Source organism: Hemiscyllium ocellatum, chromosome 5 (assembly GCF_020745735.1).
Source record: "Hemiscyllium ocellatum isolate sHemOce1 chromosome 5, sHemOce1.pat.X.cur, whole genome shotgun sequence".
In the NCBI taxonomy this organism is placed as follows: domain Eukaryota; kingdom Metazoa; phylum Chordata; class Chondrichthyes; order Orectolobiformes; family Hemiscylliidae; genus Hemiscyllium; species Hemiscyllium ocellatum.
In genome coordinates this window covers 85677752-85699956 of record NC_083405.1, presented here as the reverse complement: position 1 = coordinate 85699956, position 22205 = coordinate 85677752, and positions in this window count along the sequence as shown.

Sequence of the window (22205 nt, the reverse complement as noted above, 5' to 3'; positions counted from 1 at the left end):
AACTCTCAGATATTAGCACTGGACATCTGCCAGTCTCTCAAAGTCCTCATGAAACCTTTCTGATCACTTACAGAATGCTTCTGAACCTGAAAAGCTACACTGCGGAGCAGCCCTCCAACCAGTGGAATGTTGCTACGAAGATACCGTGTGCAGGGAATTGCACACAGCTGATGGACTGGGTGAGGTTGTATCACAGGGTTTGGTCTCCCAGTGCTAACACAGTAACCCCAGCTCTGCCTTAAACAAAAATAGAAATTGTTGGCTAGACTCAACACGTCGGGCAGAAACTGCGGAGAGAAATCAGAGTTAATGTTTCAGGACCTGTGACCTTTCCTCAGAACTGAGGATTAGTCACTGAACCCAAAATGTTAACTCTGATTTCTCTACACAGATGCTGCCAAACCTGCTGAGCTTTTTCGGCCATTTCTGTTTCTGTCTCTGTGTAAAACTTCTTTAACTCCTCTCATTTTCTTCACATCTGAGGTGTAGCCATGTAATGCACGTGGGCCCCAGTGAGTTTTGAGAAGATTTGTAGCTGAAGTTGAGGTTCTTATGTAGATTTGCTCGCTGAGCTGCAAGGTTCATTTCCAGATGTTTCATTACCCTACTAGGTAACATCTTCAGTGGGCCTCAGGCCAAGCAATGCTGAAAATTCCTGCTTTCTATTAATACGTTTGGGTTTCTTTTAGCCACAAAACGACATGAGCCTCTCTCACTAGTATCCGCACATACAGATGGGGAAGGACACCACTTCGACTGGGATAACACATCCATCCTGGGACAAGCCAAACAGAGACACACACGAGAATGCCTAGAAGCATGGCATTCCAACCGGAACTCTATCAACAAATACATCCACCACCCCCTGAGAAAAGGAACAGGAAGTGACTTCACCACACTAACTAACATCACCACAGGAAATGACATCACTAACCCAAAGAAACCCAAACATATAAATAGAAGGCAGGAATTTTCAGCATTGCTTCGCCTGAGACCCACTCAAGATGTTACCTAGTAGGGTAACAAAACTTCTAGAAATGAGCTTGCAGCTCAGCAAGCAAACCTACATCACATGGGCCCCAGTTATGCCTGCCTCTTTGTGGAATATGTGAAACATTCCTTGTTCCTAGATTAGATTAGATTAGACTAGATTACTTACAGTGTGGAAACAGGCCCTTCGGCCCAACAAGTACACACCGGCCCGCCGAAGCGAAACCCACCCATACCCCTACATATACCCCTTATCTAACACTACGGGCAATTTACCATGGCCAATTCACCTGACCCGCACATCTTTGGTTCCATTCCTACTCTCACCCCCACCCACAATTCTTTCTCCGTATATTAATGACATCAACAGTGTTACTTCACTCTCTCGTCTGGAATTGGAAAAAATTCCAATTTTTCACTTACCAATTTCCACTCTTCTCTCACCTTCACCTGGTTCATCTCCGACTCCTTTCTTCCCTCCCTTGACATCTCTGTTTCCATTTCAGGGGATAGGGTGGCCACCAATATCCACTATAAACCCATCGACTCCCACTGTTACCTTGACTGTACATCCTCACACCCATCTTTCTGTAAAGACTCTGTTCCATTCTCCCAGTTTCTCCACGTCCATCGTATCTATTCCAATGATGCCACCTTTCATTGGAAGCCCTCAGAAATGTTAATCATTTCCCTCAACCATGTTGGACCATCTCCCACACTTCTCTTCCTTCAACCCTTCTCTCCCCACAACTCCACCCCCAAGAAGTGATAGGATTCCTCTGGTCATTGTTCTCCTTCTCACAAGCGCCCAAAGGATGATAAGCCCCTATTTCTTCCACCTCCAGTGGGATGCTAAAACAAGACTCACATTCCTCTGTCTTCCCTTACGAGCGTTCTGCAAGAACTGTTCCCTCCAGTATGGCCTGGCCACTGCTCTTCCACTCCCAATATGTCTCTGCATCGTTACGACATCTTGCCATGCAATCAATAATTTGGGTCCATTTAATTTCCTATACTTTAAAATATAATTGGAAGAGCAGATAAGGACAACAATACACTGGCTGTCATTTCCACTCTATTCTTATTATTTTAATTCAAAACTAGCATATTATCATGGGATTAAAAGTTAGCAACAGATTTTCTGTAAATTTCTGTGTTATTCATTGAGACCCTTGTAATAAATGCCAAATAATGTCCAGCCCAAAATATATTAGGTAACCACTTCTTTTTAATTTGATTTTTTTTGTCTGAATGTTTTCATATCTGACTTATATCTGTCATTTTTTAAAAATAGAATCATTTCAGCAATTTAATTCTTTAACCTCTCATATTTCTATTGATTCATTTTCTAACAGCTTTATCCATTTGCCGCATGTATGTTTTGCCTCCTTGTCTTTTTTCACTTTTATAAATATTATTTTCTCCTCTACTGAGCCCCTATTGATGCCAGTAGTTTTCCTGATAATCTCATGTAAGTATGCCTATTTGTTCTGGTCCTCATCTGGCTTTTACGACCTTGCCTCTTGGAATCCATTGATTAGATTAGATTCCCTACAGTGTGGAAACTGACCCTCCAAAGAGTAATCCATCCAGACCCATGTCCCTCTGACTAATGCACCTATCACTTTGGGCAATTTCACCTGCACATTTTTGGACTACGGGAGGAAACCCGCACAGACACAGGGAGAACGTGCAAACACCACACAGACAGTTGCCCAAGGCTGAGGTCGAACCTGGGACCCTGGTGCTGTGAGGCAGCAGTGCTAACCACTGAGTCACTGTGTCATCCCATTTAGCATTCTTTACTACAGTGGGTCCTGCCCTTTCCTCCAGGCTTGAGTTTGGACAGTAATCAATTGGACTGAAGGAGAACATTCGACTTGACTGTGATATTATCACAGTCAAATAGACTGCTAATATTTATAATATTCAAGGGAATGAACTCTTGGGAAAGACACTGGAGAACTGTTGGCACCCACGGAATTACTACATTGTAAAAGTCAGCATGTCGATTAAGAAGGAAAAACAAGGGCTTTTCTAAAAATCCAATAAGTATTAAGTTCATGTATTTTCAAATGGTTGAAATGGGTCAATATCAGAATCCATGTAATGCCACAGAAGCAAAGAGTTGTTAAGAAGTGAAGAGTTTGGAATGAAACAAATAGTGCTACTTCTTGATGAGCCTTCCTTGTGAATTAAAAAAAAACTCAATTCATTATGGAGTTTGTGCTGTCATGAATTTTACTATCGTCCTACAGAATGATGTAATAATACTTATGAGTTATACCCTGCAGACTCGTGGTGGTATGAACTCTTCTAGACACTGCCAAGGTGAAATTGGGAAAACTTTAATAAAAATGCCAAACAGCAATCTTTACTCTTGGCAGGCTGCTGGATATCAAACATTTGAGTGTTTTTCTTTTGTCAATTAGACAAACTCAATGAAATTTACTGTGATCAGCTGTTTGGAATCTGTGCAAATAAAATAATTCCAGTTTAGAGGAGATACCAATCCTTTTGGATTATAAATATGTCACTGAATTCACATTGATGAATCCTCGGCTTGTTGAAATCATGATTCTTGTTCTAATTCATTTGCTCTTTGAAATTCAAATTCCTGGAGAACCTTCAAGATATTCCTTCATTCTACAATCTAACAGAAATGCATTGAAGCTTGGCACCAATTTCTTCACAGTTTCTCGTCACTGTAACTCAGTGTTGAATCAGAAGTTTTGGGATTCAAGGCCCCCTTCAGCACAGGATCTAGCCTGATGTTTCAATGCAATGTTGAGGGAATACGATACTGCTGGAAGTGTTGTCTTTCAAATTAAACCTCTCTGACTCCACAGCACGCTCTGAAGAAATGCAGAGACTTTAGTCGACAGTTATTTTTCAGCCAATTCGATACAAAACAAAAGCAGATTACATTTCACTGTTGCATGCAAATTGGTTGCTGTGTGTAACAGTAAGTGTGATCACATTCCAAAAGTAATTCATCAAATGAAATTTGTTGTTTACACACTTAAAACATAATCACACAGCCTTTCAGATCCTATCTACTTTCTGTGCTCTTTGCAGCTACAATGTAAACTAATCAGGCCTACCATTCTTTTATGTTTCTGAACTTTAACTAATGAGTTCATACTTTGAAATATTTATCAGTGTACCAGTCAAGGGCTACCTAGTGTGAAAATACAGAGTTGTTATGTTCTAGGTATCCTGATCAAATCCTGGATGAAGACTGCCAAAACATGTGAGAAATTATAGGTTTCCAACATTTATATAGGGGATCCATGAAGCTCACATTGGGGTTAAGGTAAAAGTCTTTTAGAGATAAGATCTTACTCTTAAACAAATGTCATTTAGCAGATAGGAATTTCACAGAATAGGTTCTCAAATGTTAGAAAGTACTTGTAACAATTTTTATTTTATTCACTTATGAGAGTCTGGGGAAAGATTTGCTAACCCATGATAGGCCCACAAAAGCAAAATTGGCCAAACTGTACCAAAACACCCAGAATTCCCAAGCAGCTCGCAAGCCAAATCAGACAGCACGCAGACAAGGGAATACACTTTAAGCTCCCACTAACAATGACAGAGCATCACAGATACCTCAAAGCCCAAAAGGGCAGTTTTACAACCCAGCAATACCAAAGCCACACAAAGAGCAGGTCAGACAAAGGATCACCAGCAAGGATATGCTCCAGGAACAGGACAATGGCAGCACCTCAGCACTTCAGAGGAGACATTAACACCCACCTGTGAAGAGGAATGGAACCATCGATACCATCAGGATGTTGCATTGTGTGAAGGTACAGGACTCTCATCCGATATTTATTTTCCAATTAGCATCCTTGCAACTGGATTACTCCATTTCCAGATACATTGTAGTTTCTCATTTCTTAATCAGTGTCTTTGTGCAGCATTATTATAAAACTGGTTTCATCCTCATCTCTGGAAAGAGAAATCTGATCTACCTGTACAGACTGTCAGTTCTGTGTCAGTCTAGTCTGGTTCTCTTCCAGCGATATCTCTTGTAATAAACTGTTTGTCAGTTTCAATTTGAGCAGTGTTTTGTGATCTCTAACCTATTGGGCAAATTTCTCCGACAGATAGGTAGACATCGCTGGCTGGGCCAGCATTCATGGTTTATCCCCGGTTGCTTTTCAGAAGATGGTGGTGAGCTGCCTTCTCAAACCGCTGCAGTCCTTTCGGTGTAGGCAGACCCACAATATAATTGAGGAGGTAGTCCTATGATTTTGAACCAATGACACTGAAGAAATGTGGACATATTTTCAAGTGGGGATGATGACTGGATTAAAGGGGATCTTGCAGGTGGCGGTAGTCCCATGTATTTTCCACCCTTTGTCTTTCTAGATGGTAGTGATTATGACTTTGGAAGATGCTGTTTAAGGAATATTAGTGGATTTCTGATGTGCATTGCGTAGATAGTACACACTGCTGCTCCTGAATGTCTGTGGTGGAAGGAATGGGTGTTTGTCAATGTGGTGCTGAACAAGTGACAACTTTGCCCTGAATGGTGACAAGCTTCTTGAGTGTTAGAGCTGCATGCCTACAGGTGAGTGGGGAATACTCTATCACATTCCTGAATGCATGGAATCAAACAAATCACAGAGTGTTATGGCACAGAATAAGGCCATCATGTCAGCTTGTTAAATCAGCTTCATTACCTTGTGCCAATCTCCTACTCTTTTCTCTTACGCTTGCACATTATTTTGATCCAAATAATCATCCAATGTCCTCTGAACTGCTTCTGTGATAGGGATATGTTGAGCTTTTTTTGTCCACTGACACTTGTACCTTGTAGATGATGGATAGACTTTGAGGAGTCTGGAGATGAATTACTCATCATAGCCTCTGAACTGCTCTTGTATTTATGTGACTAGTGCAGTCAGCTTCTGGTCAATGATATTGAAGACAATGGATTTGGTGATGGCCACAGCTTTGAATGGCAAGGGACAGTATTTAGATTCTCACTAATTGGAGATATTCATTACCTGGCAATTGCATGGTCTGAGTGTTACTTGCCACTTACCAATTGATATTGTCTTGGTCTTTCTGCATTGGGGTATGAATTGTTTCAATAGCTGGGGAATTACAAATGGTGCGTACATTGTGTATTTATAGTGAAAATCCTTGCTTCTGATCTTATGATGTAGTTAAGGTCATTAATGAAGCAGCTGAGGCCTAGGAAATTTCCCTGGCACAAAGTTGCAGGAAATCATGATGTGCCTTGGAACCACCCCACTTCAGCACTTGGCAGCATCTGATCTCTGTTCAGGGCTAAAAACCATAATGCCATCTACAGCCATCCCCATACCTTAACCTCTTTTGTGCCCCTTGTGAATAAACCTTTCAAAGGTCCTCTTTTCCAAACTAACGACATCAAGCCTGGTAACTTCCTGGCTTTTGATATTCAGCTCTTACCTGAAAATCCAGTCCAATAGATCCATGCATATGACTGGAAGGAAGGAGATATTAAAAAAAAAAGGACAATATGTCCATGTGGTCATTTTTTCACTTGATATTCCTGGAACAAAGGATTACCTAATGGCTGACCAAGAATAGAAAAATAGATTGAATTACATGACACATTGCTGACTGCTGTTTCCTGCTTCAGTCAAGCAGGAAATGCAGGGAAGTAGTGACCAGGGAAATCTGGGAATTGAAAAGTCACTGAAATTTGAATGATCACAGTAATTCTGATCTGAAATGTCCCTCCAAGTTGGCCAAAAACATCCATGTTGGTTTTGACATCGCAACAGTCTAAATGTTTGTGCAGCAAATTTTAAGGGAAGAATTTTAGGGCAAGAGTAATTTCTGTCAATTTCTATCTTTGTTTTCAATGAAATCTTTGGTTCTTGTTATCAGTGCCATTTCTCAGATTTGCATCTACACTGTCTCAATGAACATACAGAAATTATTCACAGTGCAAATGCTAGAATTGCCATCATTGAACCAAAGGGGGTTTTATTTTATCAATTTTCAAGCTATCTTTGATCAGCTACAAACCATCCTGGATGTCAATGCCACTTTTTGAGAAATCTTAATAATCAACTAATGAATATCTCTAGTTTTTTGCATTGAATTGTCCTCCAAATGCTGATCTTGTGATGCTGAGAACAGCCATATTGCTCATCAAATAGCATTGAATGAAATTTCATCTTTTCACAGCAAGTCCTGAGATTGGAATTAGTCCATCAACCAAAGGAAGACGGTGCAACAAGACTGTTGAATTCCCAGGCATATTTATTTGTTATTGCTTCTTTATAAGCACTGAAACTCTATTGCAATGAGCTCATTATCACTATTAACATTTTAGTTATCAGGTAAAGTTTCCAAGGTGCGGTATGGACAGGGCAGTGGATGATGAGGAGGGGTGGTATTGAAAATGCTGTAATAAAAAGAGGGCAATACCATTGGTAAAAGGTGTTAAGTAACATCATCCCATTATGACCATTTTTGGGTCATTACCACTTTTACTCTCCTCCATTCTGCCATGTAAACTAACCATAGCAATCCACCAACTTGTTGTTAAGTGTCAAAATCAGGAATTGCTGGAATAACAGGCAGCCTCTGTGGAAAGATTAGAGTGGTGCTGGAAAAGCACAGCAGGTCAGACAGCATCTGAAGAGCAGGAAAATTGACGTTTCGGGCAAAAGCCCTTCATCAGGAATAGAGGCAGGGTGCCTGCAGAGTGGAGAGATAAATGAGAGGGGAGTCACTCACTCTGCAGGCACCCTGCCTCTATTCCTAATGAAGAGCTTTTGCCTGAAACGTCAATTTTTCTGCTCCTCGGATGCTGCCTGAACTGCCGTGCTTTTCCAGCACCACTCTAACCTAGACTCTGGTTTCCAGCATCTGCAGTCCTTATTTTTACCTAGCCTCTGTGGAAAGAAAGATGAGACAATGTTTTGGGTCCAGTGACCCTTCTTCAGAATGTTTTGAAGGAAATCTGGACCAGGAACATTACCTCTGCTTTCTCTCCAAAACTACTGCCTGACCTGCTGAGTTTTCCAGCAATTTCTGATTTTGTTTTTGTTGAGTGTATTTATCAAAGGAAGACATTGTGAGACAATGGATGGATGTGCAGTTCTCAGCAAGGGTGATATGTAACCTGTGTGCTTCTTGATAATTCAAAGTGATATAGCATGTACAACTATACCTGACACCTCATTACATACAATTTCTTAGGCCCAGTCATCACATTCAAATGGCCATTTTTACACTGAGTTTTGTTATTTGACAATTAGACAAAGCTAAGGTTTATCCTTATATAAGATCTGGTTGTGCATACTTTCTACCAGGAAACACTAGATAACAGCAGAAAGTGCTAGAAACACTCATAGGTCTAGCAACATTCTTCCAAGTCAAGCAGTAATTTATTTGCGTTGATTTCATTTAATATACTGCATCCACTGATAAAAATGTGGCCTGCTGGATATGAAGGATATCAAACTTTCTTAGGGTGACCACTTTTGTGATCCACAGTCCAAGCAGGGAACTCTTGTTTCTTGCCATTGGATTCATCATCTTGATCTCACTCTGATACTTCTGTTTTCGACCTGCTGTGGTGATCCAGTGAAAGTCAATGCAAGCTCAAGGAAGAGGACCTCTCTTCTGCTTGGTCACTTTACAGCCTTCGAATTGCAACATTGAGCTCAACAATTTCAGACTGTGAACTTTTCTCCTTTTCTTCCCAAGTGCTGTTTTGAACATTGTTTATTAAAATTTTACTTTGGAGAGGACTGTTCATTATTCTGCCATTTATACTGACTCTGGGCAAACATTTTGACTGCAACGTTTACCACTCCTGTTATTCCATGACACTAATTTAAACCTTCCTATTTCATCTACCCTGTGCTTTGAATAGCAGAAAACTGATTACAGTTCCAGCTTCCTTCAGCTCTGTAGAAGAATCAAAGTCAACATAAAACATTAGCTGTTTCTCTCCGTGCTGACATGCCTGAGTATTTCCAGTGATTTCCATTATTATTTTAGATTTCCAGCATTTTGCTTTTATTCAACCATATAATAACAGTTGCTGTTGTATTCTCAGTGCTTTCTCTCAACTTGAAAAGTGATGCTCCATCCAATGCAGTGACCCAATTGCTGCCCTTTCTGTGGTCTATGAACCTCAGTGCAGGTTGAGACTAGAACTGGTAACTCTTGGTTTGTGAGGTTCAAGGATTCAGTTTGCAAAGGAAAGAGTTGTATTTCATCATTTACTTGTGGGAAGATCTTTCTAAGACCTGATTTTCATCCCGCTGACTAGATTGTGAGTGAGGTCCAATTAGTTTCATATAATTTCCATTCCCCCTGTTATGCATTAACTACTTTTGTATTCTTGACACACAATTTATTTTATTAGTGAAGGATCTTAAACTTTTTAAAAAGTTTTAGCCAATGGCACACTGCACGATAATTGGCAACATTGCTGTTTAGCTATATTATTTTCTTTAATAATCTCAGGCCAATTGGCATTATCCCTGAGATTGATGTTCTAGATGTTTTTGGAACCATGTTCATTGTAATTACCAGTTATTGTTTAGTGTTGGAACTGTGTAATCATTGTCTATGTCTTAATAGGTACAACTCAAGTGTTTGTCTTTATCATTGTCTTTAATCAATTGTGCCTTGAAGGTGTAATTTGAAATCACTGTACAATTTTGTGATGAATAATTGTATTTTCTGTGCAGCTGTGATTCTCCTCCACAGGGTGGCCTAGCAGTTGTGGCTACCATTTGTTTTATTTAATTTACTTACATAAAAACAAAATTATTAAATACCTCTTCAGAGGACACCTCAAGACAGATGTGTCCTTCTTGTCCCTAATGCATCACAAGCCAATGGGATTTCTATCCCTCCAAGGCTGTAAGGCCTCTGAGTGAGGCTTCAACTTCAGGAATGTGCACATCATCAGGCCAGGAGTTGGCCTAGAAACTGGCAGCCTTCGGAAAGATTTCCCAGGCTGGTCCTTTGATAGCCAGTGAGAGGTTGGGACTCAGATAAATGACCTCTCATTATTTTTTTCATGTAGGACACAATATTTGACCATGAAAAAGCACTCTAATTATGCCTTCCCCCTTCTTCATTCCCTTAACAATTCCCCTTTTCATGTATTTATGCAATCCCCTTTTACAAGCCCCATTATGGATTTAATAGTCATCTCGAATAAAAGAAAAAAATCCTTACCTTCATTCTTTTAGTGATGAATTCAACTCTGTCACATGTACTGATTGTTTCACTGAAAAACAGACACATTTTGTTGAAATGTTTCATCTTGGGCTCAGCAGAAAAATCCACTATTTAGAAGGAAAACCAACAATTTATGTTGTATGGATGGAACGTGCTGATTAACTGGAAAGGGGGGGTTCTGATTGGTAGAGGTATTTCCATGGAAAATGAGACCAGATGATGATGATTAGCAGTTAACTGAGAGGGTTTGTTTAAATATTAAACCAGGCAGTTTGATTTTGACTTGTTTGGTCATAGGTTTTAAACCTGCCTAATGTATTATCTTGTTAAAAAAATTGGCAGTTAGCTGTCAATCATCATTAACTGCTGCATTCTATTTGGGAATACTTCCACCAATCTGAGTCCACTTTCCAATCAATCAGCAATCAACAATCTACCTGCACAATATAAATTGCTCTACGCTCCTCCAGCTTGTCACATACCTTATTCCGCTTTTAGTGAGTTGCCACTCACCCCATCACCTTATATACATAAAAAACTTTGTGAAGAAACAATGTAGATCACAGTCTCGTGAATGAAAAGCACTGGAAGGAAAAAGGTTGCTACACATGTTATCAGATGAGAGGTTAATACCTACTTCACCAACATAGGATTTTCCGAACTTGGCTAAAGCACTTCAATTAACATTGATTAGTATAAATGTAATTAGATGATTTCAGAATTCCCTTAATTTAGGAAATATTTGTACTTTCATGTTAACCTGTGATATAAAGTAGATGTCTCTACTCTGTTAAGTAGTGTTTAGCTTTTGCAATTGCTTGGTGACAATTAGGCAAAATATATTCCTACTCAATGACCTCAACCATTTTGTTTCTGTTTGGTACAGATATACAGTATAACTATATTGATCTCTACCATTCTAAATCTCACCTGCTTTACTGGCTTGGAGGTGGCATTTTAGCCTTGGATAATGTTTTATGGACCTGTCGAGGATGCTGCCGAATTCAGTTTCTTGTAGAAATCAATTCTGCCTTCAGTTTTACTTAACTGTCCCTCTGTACACTACACTTAACACTGATAGTGACTCAGGGATAAGTATTACGAGTGGGAGATTTTTTTCCACTGGTACCAACACAGATACGATCTCCAGCAGGGAATCACTGTTTAGAAATGAAAAGTCTGAATCCTGAAATTTTCATCTCCGTACCCATTGAATCATAGGCCATGTGACTGAGATTAACTGGCTCTGCAATACCAGGGCTTGAAACTTGAGATATTCTGCTCTAGATGGGGAGTGGCATGAGAGAGTCAAATTTTCTATTCATAGTTTTCTTTGAATTGAATTTGGGCCACAGCTTAAATATTTTGATTAAATCAGCATGCTTTATGCTTTAAAATGCTTTACCTTGGAGATAGTGCCTTGGAAATGGATTAGATATGTAGAAAAATGATTAATAGAATAAGTCTGTATTTTTATCCAGCTGATGAAATCTACATAAACGCTTCATCTTTCCAACATTGCGCTCAGAAGTCAATAACAGGATCTAAGTACACAATGAAGGGCAGGTTTGCTGTACCTTTGTTTAGTTTCAAGGTCTGGCCTACAGTGATTAATGTGTAGTCAGAATGACCATGGCAGTCCAAGATATTTAAATATCTATGACCTTGACCCTCCTGGAGACAGATAAAACCGCAGTTCACCTCCCAGGCCACGCTGAGCTTCTATCAAGCACAGCAATTTATTCCCAGTCTTGTTTTTTAATTGATCTTTTGAATCATTAGTGAATTAGCGAAACCAAATAGCACTTAAAAAGATAAATGCTGGTGTTGTGTTTCTAGCCACGGAAGTAATCCATCACATTGTAAAATTAGTAGCAAGTAAACCAAAGGGCAGAATCGCTATCAATCTATGAGAAGTAATTACCTATATTTCTGGTCAACTTCAGTACTGGAACTGCGCGGATTTTAAAAGGATCATGTCTTAGATGTGTGGGGTGAGGTGCAGGAGGGGTTGGTGCTGTTAAAAGGAAAGGACCAGTATGCACTGTCAGAAACTGCAGGCCAGTACTACTTTATAAGCCAGTTTAATTTACATTCCACTGGCCTGCTGGCAATCCCAAATAAACAACATCATCAGCCAACTTGACAGTCAAGAGTTTGAAAGGATGGCTCATCAGGATCTTGCAGAGTACAATGGAGCCTAGGATAGCAGAGGCTGAAACAGTTATTTTGGAAAGCATTTACAATTTTTTATCCGTTGCTTCAACAGTTCAGCCTCAACACAAGACTACTGAGTTCTTAAAAAACTGAAACAACTGCGGCTGCTGGAATTCAGAAACAAAAACAGAAATTGCTGGAAAAAACATTCTCCAGCAATTTTTGTTTTTATGACTACTGAGTTGTTGATTTAATCGAGCCCCAAATTTCACCCACTTGTGCCCCCACCCCCCATCTGCTTTCATTGTCTGCTTTTTATCCTGCCAAAAATCAATAATATTAAAAACTGAGGAAAGGAATTGGGGAGGCTTATTCTGCTTCATGTCTGGTTTCCATTAGTCAGGGAAGGTTAAGATACTGGCTTGTACACAATAAACAGCAAGTGTGATGATCTTGTCTCCTATCTGTAAAAGTACATTATTCAACTCAGCTGCTCAGAATATTATTTTCCACGCCTGTTGTGGTGGCATTTAGACTGAAGAAATGAAAAAATAAAATCAATATAATCACCTTAACCTTCCACTTCTGACACGTGACTATCCAATGAAGTTTTGGATGGAATCCATCACACAGATTTGAAATAAATGCATGAGCTGTGCCTGACCTTTGCTAAACAAAATTTCAATTTATGTTATTGAACTTTAACCTCAGTCACTGAATCACCTCAGCTTTCTTTTTTAAAGAAATAGCACTGTGTGAAATACTCAGTGAGGATAAATCAATCACCTGACTTTGAAGTTATAGCATGTAGAAATCAGTGAAGTGGAAACTGCTAAAATCTACTTTTCATGTTGTTTGAAAATGCACTTTCCTTTCAGTATAAAGCCAAGCTCCTGTCTTTCTTTTCAAAATCATGCTTGGAAGCAGGTGAACAAAATAATTGGGGAGGTTAAAAGAGATATCGGAAGGAACTTTGCTGTTGTTCGCAAATTGATATTGTTTCTTCCAATAGCAGCTGCAGAATGCAGTAGATAGATGAATTTCCTCCCCTTCGCTTCACTGTATTATTAACTGCCAGAGGAGGTGAAGGATAATCCTGAACCATCACCCAATTTCTCTCCAGTTTTGGTCAGTGCCCAGGAAGACAAGGCCAGAGGGAACTGATCTTATCTTTGCTGCAGTAATATCTTCCCAGCTGCCTCAAAGCTGCTCTCAGTGCGACTTCTTCATGAGGAGTATAGAATGCAAAGGACTAAATCACTCTCATCAAAATAAACCCGACAGCTTATTACCATTCTGTGCCAACAGCAGATCAATAACATTGGCCATGTCAACTGCATTTCGTGATCTTTATAAACTGGTGGTAAAATTTGGTTATGCGCATCTGCACAAGTATTCCTTTGTTTCGTTTAACTGAAGTTAAAAAGGAAACCTCTGATAACCGGAAATTAATCCAATAATTTATGAAATACTATTTGTGCGTGTCTGTGAAGAAAAAAATAAGGGAACATTAAAGGTCTGGGAAATTGCCAATACAGGCGGAAGTTACATGTCTGTTTCATGACAACACATTCAGACACATTTAACTCTCCTTTAACTCCTCTGACTTTCTTCAGCTCAAAGGCATGGCCATGGGTACCTGCACAGGCCACAGTTATACCTGTACCTTTGTGGGGTATGCAAAACATTCCTTGTTCAAATCCTAATCCAGTCCCTCCCCACATCTCTTCCTCTGTTATATTGATGACATCATCAGTGTTGCTTCCCTTTTGTCTGGAATTGGAAAAATTGATCAAGTTCATTTCCAATTTCCTCCCCACTCTCATCTTCAACCGGTCCATCTCTGACTCCTCCCTTCCCTTCCTCAACATTTCTGGGATAGGCTGGTCACTAATAGCCATAACACACCCATCAACTCCCACAGTTACCTTGATTATACATTCTGGCACCTTACTTCCTGTAAAGACTCCATTCCATTCTCCTAATTTCTCCAGCTCCATCACATCTAGTCTGATGATGCCACCTTTCTTGTGGCAGGGTCTCAGAAATATCCACATTCTGCCTTGACTGTGGATTCTGCTCTACCAGGGTTGATAGAGTCGCCGGACTTCTACCTCAGCCCTTCTTTTCCCTCTCAACAACAACAATAGGGTCTCCTGCTTCTCACCTACCACCCCACCAGACTCCACTTCCAGATTATAGTAAGCCACTCTTTTCTTTACCTGAAACAGGATGCCACCACTGGACACATACTCCCCTTCCCTCCTTTGATAGCGTTCCACAGGGACCATTCCCTCTGGGACACCCTCTTCCACTCTTCCTCCACTCCCAACACCGTCCCACAGTCCAACAGTACTTTTCCGTGTAACCTATAAAAGGTACAACACCTGCCAATTTACTTCCTTCCTCTTCATTATCCAAGAGCCCAGTCACACCCTCCAGGTCAAGCAGCAATTTACATGCACTTCAACCTACTCTACTGTATTCGCTGTTCACAATATGGTCTTCTCTACACTGGGGAAATGAAATGCAGACTGGGTGACTGCATTGCAGAATACCTACATCAGTTCACAAAAATGATCCTGAGCTTCCAGATGCCTGCCACTTCAACATACCACCATGTTCCCACACCAGAATTTCTGTCTCAAGCCTGCTGTAGTGTTCCAGTCAGCCCCAGCACAAGTACAAAGAACAAAGTCTCGTTTTCTGCTTGGGGACTCTGCAGTCTCTGGGACTCTAGTCAGAGTCCTATAGCATGGAAACAGACTCTTTGGTCCAACCAGTCCATACCGAACGTAATCCCAAACTAAAGCCTTTAGCTGTCATTATCACTAGTTCAGCTTCTCTTCTGTTCTGGCCTTCCATCCCTTAAATCCCGATTTAACATCCCCTTTCATATCTTTCCCTCTAGAATTAAACCTCCCAAAATGCATCACCTCACATTGCCCGGATTGAAATCAATCTGCCACTTCTCGGCTCAACTCTCCAGTCTGTCTATATTCTCCTGTATTCTTTGACAGTGCCCTATGCTTTCTATTACTCCACCAATCTTCGTGTCATCTGCAAACTCACTGACCAGATCACCAATGCCCTCTTCCAGATCATTTATGTCACAAACTTCCTCTCACCTCTTCCTCCCCCAACCTCCAACCTCATCTTCAGCAAAATACTACCTTTTATCTAGCTGTTATCAGTTCTAATGACGACTCAAAATGTTAACTCTGCATTCTCCTGACACATGCTACCAGACATGATGAGTTTCACCTGAAATTTCTGTTTCTGTTGCAGTATGTTACATTACCGAATGGTTTATATTCATAATTTCCAGCTCAGAACTAATAAAATAATTTTTAATTATTAATACTTACGGTTAAAGCCATCCCAAAAATATTTAGAATCTCACCTGGGTTTTGGTCAATCTCCCACTGCAATTTTAATTGGAAAATTGGTGGAGCACTCACTGAATTGGCTTAAAAACTGACCTTAAATATTTGCATTTTCTCCCTACTGGATTTTGCCAAGTTATAATATTAGGAGTTTAGGAAATGTCAGCAAACATGCCAAACAATGATAAGCACCCACTTCCTAAACACTAAGCTGGGGCAAGATTTTCCATTTTAGGATCCAGTTTGTATTGACATCACTGGGAATAGTCAGCTGACATTGGTTTTGACTGGATTAGCTAACTAGTGGCTGGGATGCGAGCTTGTTATCCAATTAAGGATGGTGAATGGACTCTTGGTGGATCAGTAGGAGGCCTCCATTGTTGATGGAACTCAAATTTGCCATTTCAGGTAAAGAAGCGAGAGCCATGTCTACATTTAGTCCCCTACTATCTATTGTAACACATTTGAAATTAAAAATGGCCACAGATGTTGGATTACTTTTATTGGTAGAGGAGGCACTCTTCATAGGCAGATCGTGATAGTAGCTGTAGCCAGGTTGGTGGTGGGAAAGGGATGTTCTGAAAGTAATCTGGAGATCCTGCCCCCTACCTCTGCAGTACGTTGCTGAGAGGCCACCAGCAGGTTTTTGCCATGCTCCAGAGGGCCTGTAAATATGCTGGAAAATTTCAGCCAACCTTGGGCCATTTCTTTTAATTGACAGTTTAACTTTTTGGATCTTCCTCGTTGAGTTTAACTATTTTGACAAACTACACATTGTTCAAAAGCCTCAGCCTGTTTGGATGTGGGATGGTGCAATAACCTACTGTGTGGTCCGGTATATTTTCAGAGATATATTGGATTAAATCTTAAAGCATTTCAAGACTATATAGCACTTCAGTACTGGTATTGTTAATGTTTAGGTTGGTTGACAGGTTAAATTGCCTCAGTCAAGGTTAAACATTCAGACTGACGTCTACTCTATTTCTGTAATTCAAAGCCATAGTTGTTCCAAGAAATTGAAGTGTCTAGCATTATAAATTAAGCAATTTTAATAAAACAGCACAATTTGAATTTAATTGAAAAGATAATTTGAATTAGCAATTTTGAATTAAGCACATATTCTAATGTCGTGTTCTATAGAAGATCTGAATTTGAATTCTCTTGTGTTACTGTTGCCTTTTGGATTGTAGTTTTGCAAACCGTAGTAAATCTAATTACAATATGAAGTTAAGGAAATATTCATGCATTAGGTTATGATGAAGTACTGTTCCTGGGTTTCTTTTGCAAAAGCAACTTATCATTTCATCAAGCATTTATGCTGCTGTGATGCTGTATGTACAATATAATAAACTTAACTCAGTGCATATAGAATTTAGTGTGACCTCTCTCTCTGAGGTATGACTGAATTTATTCGATACACAGTGGGTTAGCAAGCCAGCTGAGCTTGAGCATGGATCATTGGTCTGTGTGTTTTGGGTGGAAATCAGAGACAAAATTGTAATAGTTTACTTTCCCCAACTACACATATACCAGCTTCATCACACTTGCTATTCGCAAATTACCACTAGAAATGTTCCGTAGCTACCATTCATAGTATTAGCTGCAATTGTTAGAACATGGAATACTTTTAGAGATTGACCTTTATGGAGAAAATACTGTACCTAGTTTCATTGCTAGTAACTTAATGCAGGGTAAACAAAACTCGGGGTGAAATTGGTGCCAAATTCCTTCCATTGTGAATTGTTGTACTTGCCCCTGGCTAAGCTCTCTAGGAGTATAGAGTAAGTGAGGACTGCAGATGCTGGAGATCAGAGTTGAAAAATGTGGTGCTAGAAAAGCACAGCAGGTCAGGCAGCATCCATGGAGCAGGAGAGTCGACGTTTTGGGTATAAGCCCTTCATTAGGAATGTTACCACGAGCCAATATCTGTTGAACAGTTCCTGAACAGAATTAGATAAATTACCCCTGGAAAGAGACAGCACAGAGTTATTAAGCTAAAAGACCTTCTCTTTTGTGATCATTTCAAAATTCTATTATTCTATAAATAATTTATTTTCAGTTCCATGAGTTTCAACCTTAGCTAACTGGACACTGAACTGGACCAATTCTCTAAACATTGCAGCCAGAACAGCAGGCTGGGTACTTTCCACCATTGAACAGGCTGAAGTCAGGTATATTACATAATGGTCTCTATTTGCCAGGATGAGCACAGATGCAACTACATTTAAGCAGCTCATAAGCCTCCAGGCCAAAGAAACCCACTTGATGGACTCCTCATGGTCTAGCATATTCCTCATCCTATCATTACCATCAATCCCGAAGATTAACCCTGGTTCGGTGAAGTATGTGGGAGAGCATGCCAGAGCAGCACAAGGCATAGCAAAAATGAGGCATCAAACTGATTAAATTAAGATCATAACTGAGGACCATGACAGGGAGTATTGAGATGGATCATCCACTGGACACTTTTCGCTGAAGATTGCTACGAATGCTTCAGCCTCATCTTTTCCAATGATGTTCTAGGCTCTCCCATCCTTGAAAATGGGCCACCTGTGGAATCTGTTCCTCCAATATTCATTCAGTAGAAACATAGTCAACCTGAATTTTATTCTTTATTGAAAGATTTTTCATTTTCTCTTTACAAGCTATAGAAAGTAGGCCAGATATTGCCCTTTTTGTTTCTTAATCTTTTTGCTATATATGGGCTTTTTAAGCTGTTAAAGAATGATAGACTTTAACTGTTATTCAACTTGCCATGGATGTTGATGATTACTATATTATCCACCATCATTCACAATTGGATGTGACAGGACTGCAGAGCTTCGATCTGATCCGTTGGTTGTAGAATTCCTTACTTCTGGGTATCACTTGCTGCTTATGTTGCTTAAAATACTCGTAGTACAGTTCGGTAGCTTCACCAGGTTGACAGTTCACTTTTAGGTATGCCTGGTGCTGCTCGCAATATCCCCTCCTACTCTCCATGAACCAGTTTCGACCCCTGATTGTAATGGTTGAGTGGGGGATATGCCAGGACATGAGATTGTAGATTGTGCTGGAGTATAATTATGTTGTTGTTGATGGCCCACAGTACCTCTTGAATGCCTAGTCGTCAGTTGCTGGATCTGTTCGAAGTCTATCTCATTTAGCACAATGATAGTGCCACACAACACAATGGAGGTTATTTTAATGTGAAGGCAGGGCTCCGTCACCACAAGGATTGTATGGCCTCTTATACCAATACTATCATGGACAAAGCACCTGCAGCTAGCTGATTGGTGAGTAAGAGGTCAATTATGTTTTTCCTTCTTGATGGTTCTGTCACCACCTGCCACAGACCCAGTCTAGAGCTATGTCCTTTCAGACCTGACCCTGTCTGTTCTCCAATTTGTGCAATTGACCTGAAGATGGACAACCTCAGAATCTCCACACAAGTCAATAGATTTCCTATTTATCCTCGCTCAGGTCTCACGAAGACATCTTATGCCTAAGACAATAATAAGATCAATTTTTTTCAGTTGTCCAAGCTCACAGATTCATCTAGATATGTCAGTGCTTTTCCTCTCCCCCACACTCTGATGCTGTACTCATAAATTTCATAAATAATCTTAATGTGGGGTCTAAAATGTATCTTTAAATCATTCAAATCCTTACCTGTGTGGTTCTCTAACCCTCAGTGACATCTAGGCTGTGACTATAAGGATTGTGACATTCTTTCCTTGTCACCACTCATTGGGTTGCCAGCGGTACTGTCTCAGGTTATTTTATATAATTCTGTGGCTATTTCATCATTCTGTCAAATTCTAATTTTGACTCATATCTCCATTCATTTCCACAACAGCAAGCGATGGAAAATTCATAGCCATTTTGCCTCGACTAACACTTTAAAGTTGCTGACTTTAGTTAGAGTCATAGAATCATAGAGTCAAAGAGATGTACAGCATGGAAATAGATCCTTCAGTCCAACCCGTCCATTCCAACCAGATATCCCAACCCAATCTAGTCCCACCTGCCAGCATCCGGCCCATTTCCCTCCAAACCCTTCCTATTCATATACCCATCCAAATGCCTCTTAAATGTTGCAATTATACCAGCCTCCACCACTTCCTCTGGCAGCTCATTCCATACACTTACCACTCTGTGTGAAAAAGTTGTCCCATAGGTCTCTTTATATCTTTCTCCTATCACCCTAAAACAATGCCCTCTCGTTCTGGACTCCCTCACTCCTCTTATTTACCCGATCCATGCCCCTCATAATTTTGTAAACCTCTATAAGGTCACCCCTCAGCCTCTGACGCTCCATGGAAAACAGCCCCAGCCTGTTCAGCCTCTCCCTATAGCTCAAATCCTCCAACCCTGGCAACATCCTTGTAAATCCTTTCTGAATCCTTTCCAGTTTCACAACATATTTCCGATAGGAAGGAGACTAGAATTGCATGCAATATTCCAACAATAGCCTAACCAATGTCCTGTACAGCCGCAACATGACGTCCAACTCCTGTACTCAATACTCTGACCAATAAAGGAAAGCATACCAAATGCCTTCTTCACTATCTTATGTACCTGCAACTCCACTTTCAAGGAGCTATGAACCTGCATTCCAAGGTCTCTTTGTTCAGCAACACTCCCTAGGACCTTACCATTAAGTGTATAAGTGCTATAATCCTTCCTTTTCACTTGCATTAACTGGCTGTCTTCCAGCTCAGAAATCATTCAACCTGTTTCATACTTCCTATACCAATGATTACCACAAAAGCAAAAGATAGCAGTCACATGACTACAACAACAACAACAAAGCCCAAAGAACATGTGCATTTTTTTTCCCAGATGGTAGGTGTGTGCATATTATATGGCTGATGAATCCATGCTTCTCTCTATAACTTCAGTAATCATCAAATCCATGGCAAGTTGAATAACTGGTAAATTCTATCATTCTTTAACACCTTACAAATCCCATACATAGCAAAAAGATTAAGAAACAAGAAGGGCAACATCTGACCTACTATCTATAGCTTGTGAAAAGAAAATGAAAAATCTTATTTCAAGAAAAAATAAAATTCCAGTTGCCTATGTTTCTACTGAATGAATGTTACAACTACTAGTTTTCTTCAAACATTACAGATGCAGGGATACTTACCTGGAAGTGACCCAGCATGACCTTCTTACCCTTATACTCAGGAGTGAGGCAGTTCCAGCTCATTGACTTCTAGTGCAAGGAGATCTTTGAGGAATGGCATTAGCAAATTCTGCAGTAGATCCTCCCACCAAACATCATGGGTGTATGTTGTCCCTTTGCAATCACTTCATGTAATTTTAAGCAACATATCATGCAGGTGAATCTTCAATTTCCATAACAATTTTGTACATTTCCTAAACTCACTAGCTGACGACTATTAAAAAGAATTGTAGATTTAACTAGAGGCCAAGAGACAGAAATTAGTTGTGCCAGAGTCACATGACTGGTAATATCTGTTATTATCTCAATTGTCAGGGAGCCTAAGCAGAATACTTTAAAATTAGATTGGTTTCTTTTACCTAACCACTGGCTCTGTGCTGAGCCCGCTGGGTATGTTTTGAGACCATAGTAATAGCTATAAATTAGTTTTTATTCCATGCTGTTTCACAGCAAGACTGCTTAAAGAATCTCAGAAACTTTCATCTCATTAATGGAATACTAATAATGTTTCAAATCCATCCCAATGTTAATTTAAGTGTTTCATCCTTTCAGGATGACATATTGTAAAGACAACATACAAAAGAAATTCAGAGTAGATCCAAAAAGGAGGACCAATCGACGACTACCAGTTTTTGCACCCAAATGAAAATGACAAATGTTTCTAATGCAATAACATCCTTTTTTTTTTATAAATCTCTAGTGCCAAGAAAGTCAATAATTGGCTGTCCAACACAAAAGGCGATGAGGCAATTATATTCCTAATTTTAAGGTTTTCTGTGATTTAATGTGCTTTTTTGTACTAACTTCTATCTATTAGACACAAAAGTTCTTAAAGTGCAATTTGCATCTTTTAATATAATTCATAGTATTTTCGTACAGGTCAACTGGATGACATAAGGGAATGATAAAACATCTTGATTTAACTGCTTGGCAACTGTCAGAAATTATTGAGGACTATTTTGATCACTAAGTGTTACTAAGTCAGTATAAACGACTTTAAAGTCAAAGGGCTGGCTTCTACAATATCTTGAATTGTCTAACATTTGAATAAGTCAAGTAAGCTGCAACATGTTCTTTGCTGAGGATGGATTTCTTCTCAATTTCCCCAATATATATTAGATGCAAAAAAGCTTCCCAGCTGAACTAACAGCTGAGCTCACATTAGTGCACGCACACTAGCCGAACAAAGGAGCAAAAGTAAAATATGGTGGACGCTAAAGATCCGAAATAAAAAACAGCAAGTACCAACAAATCTGTGAAGACAATTAATGTTTCAAGTC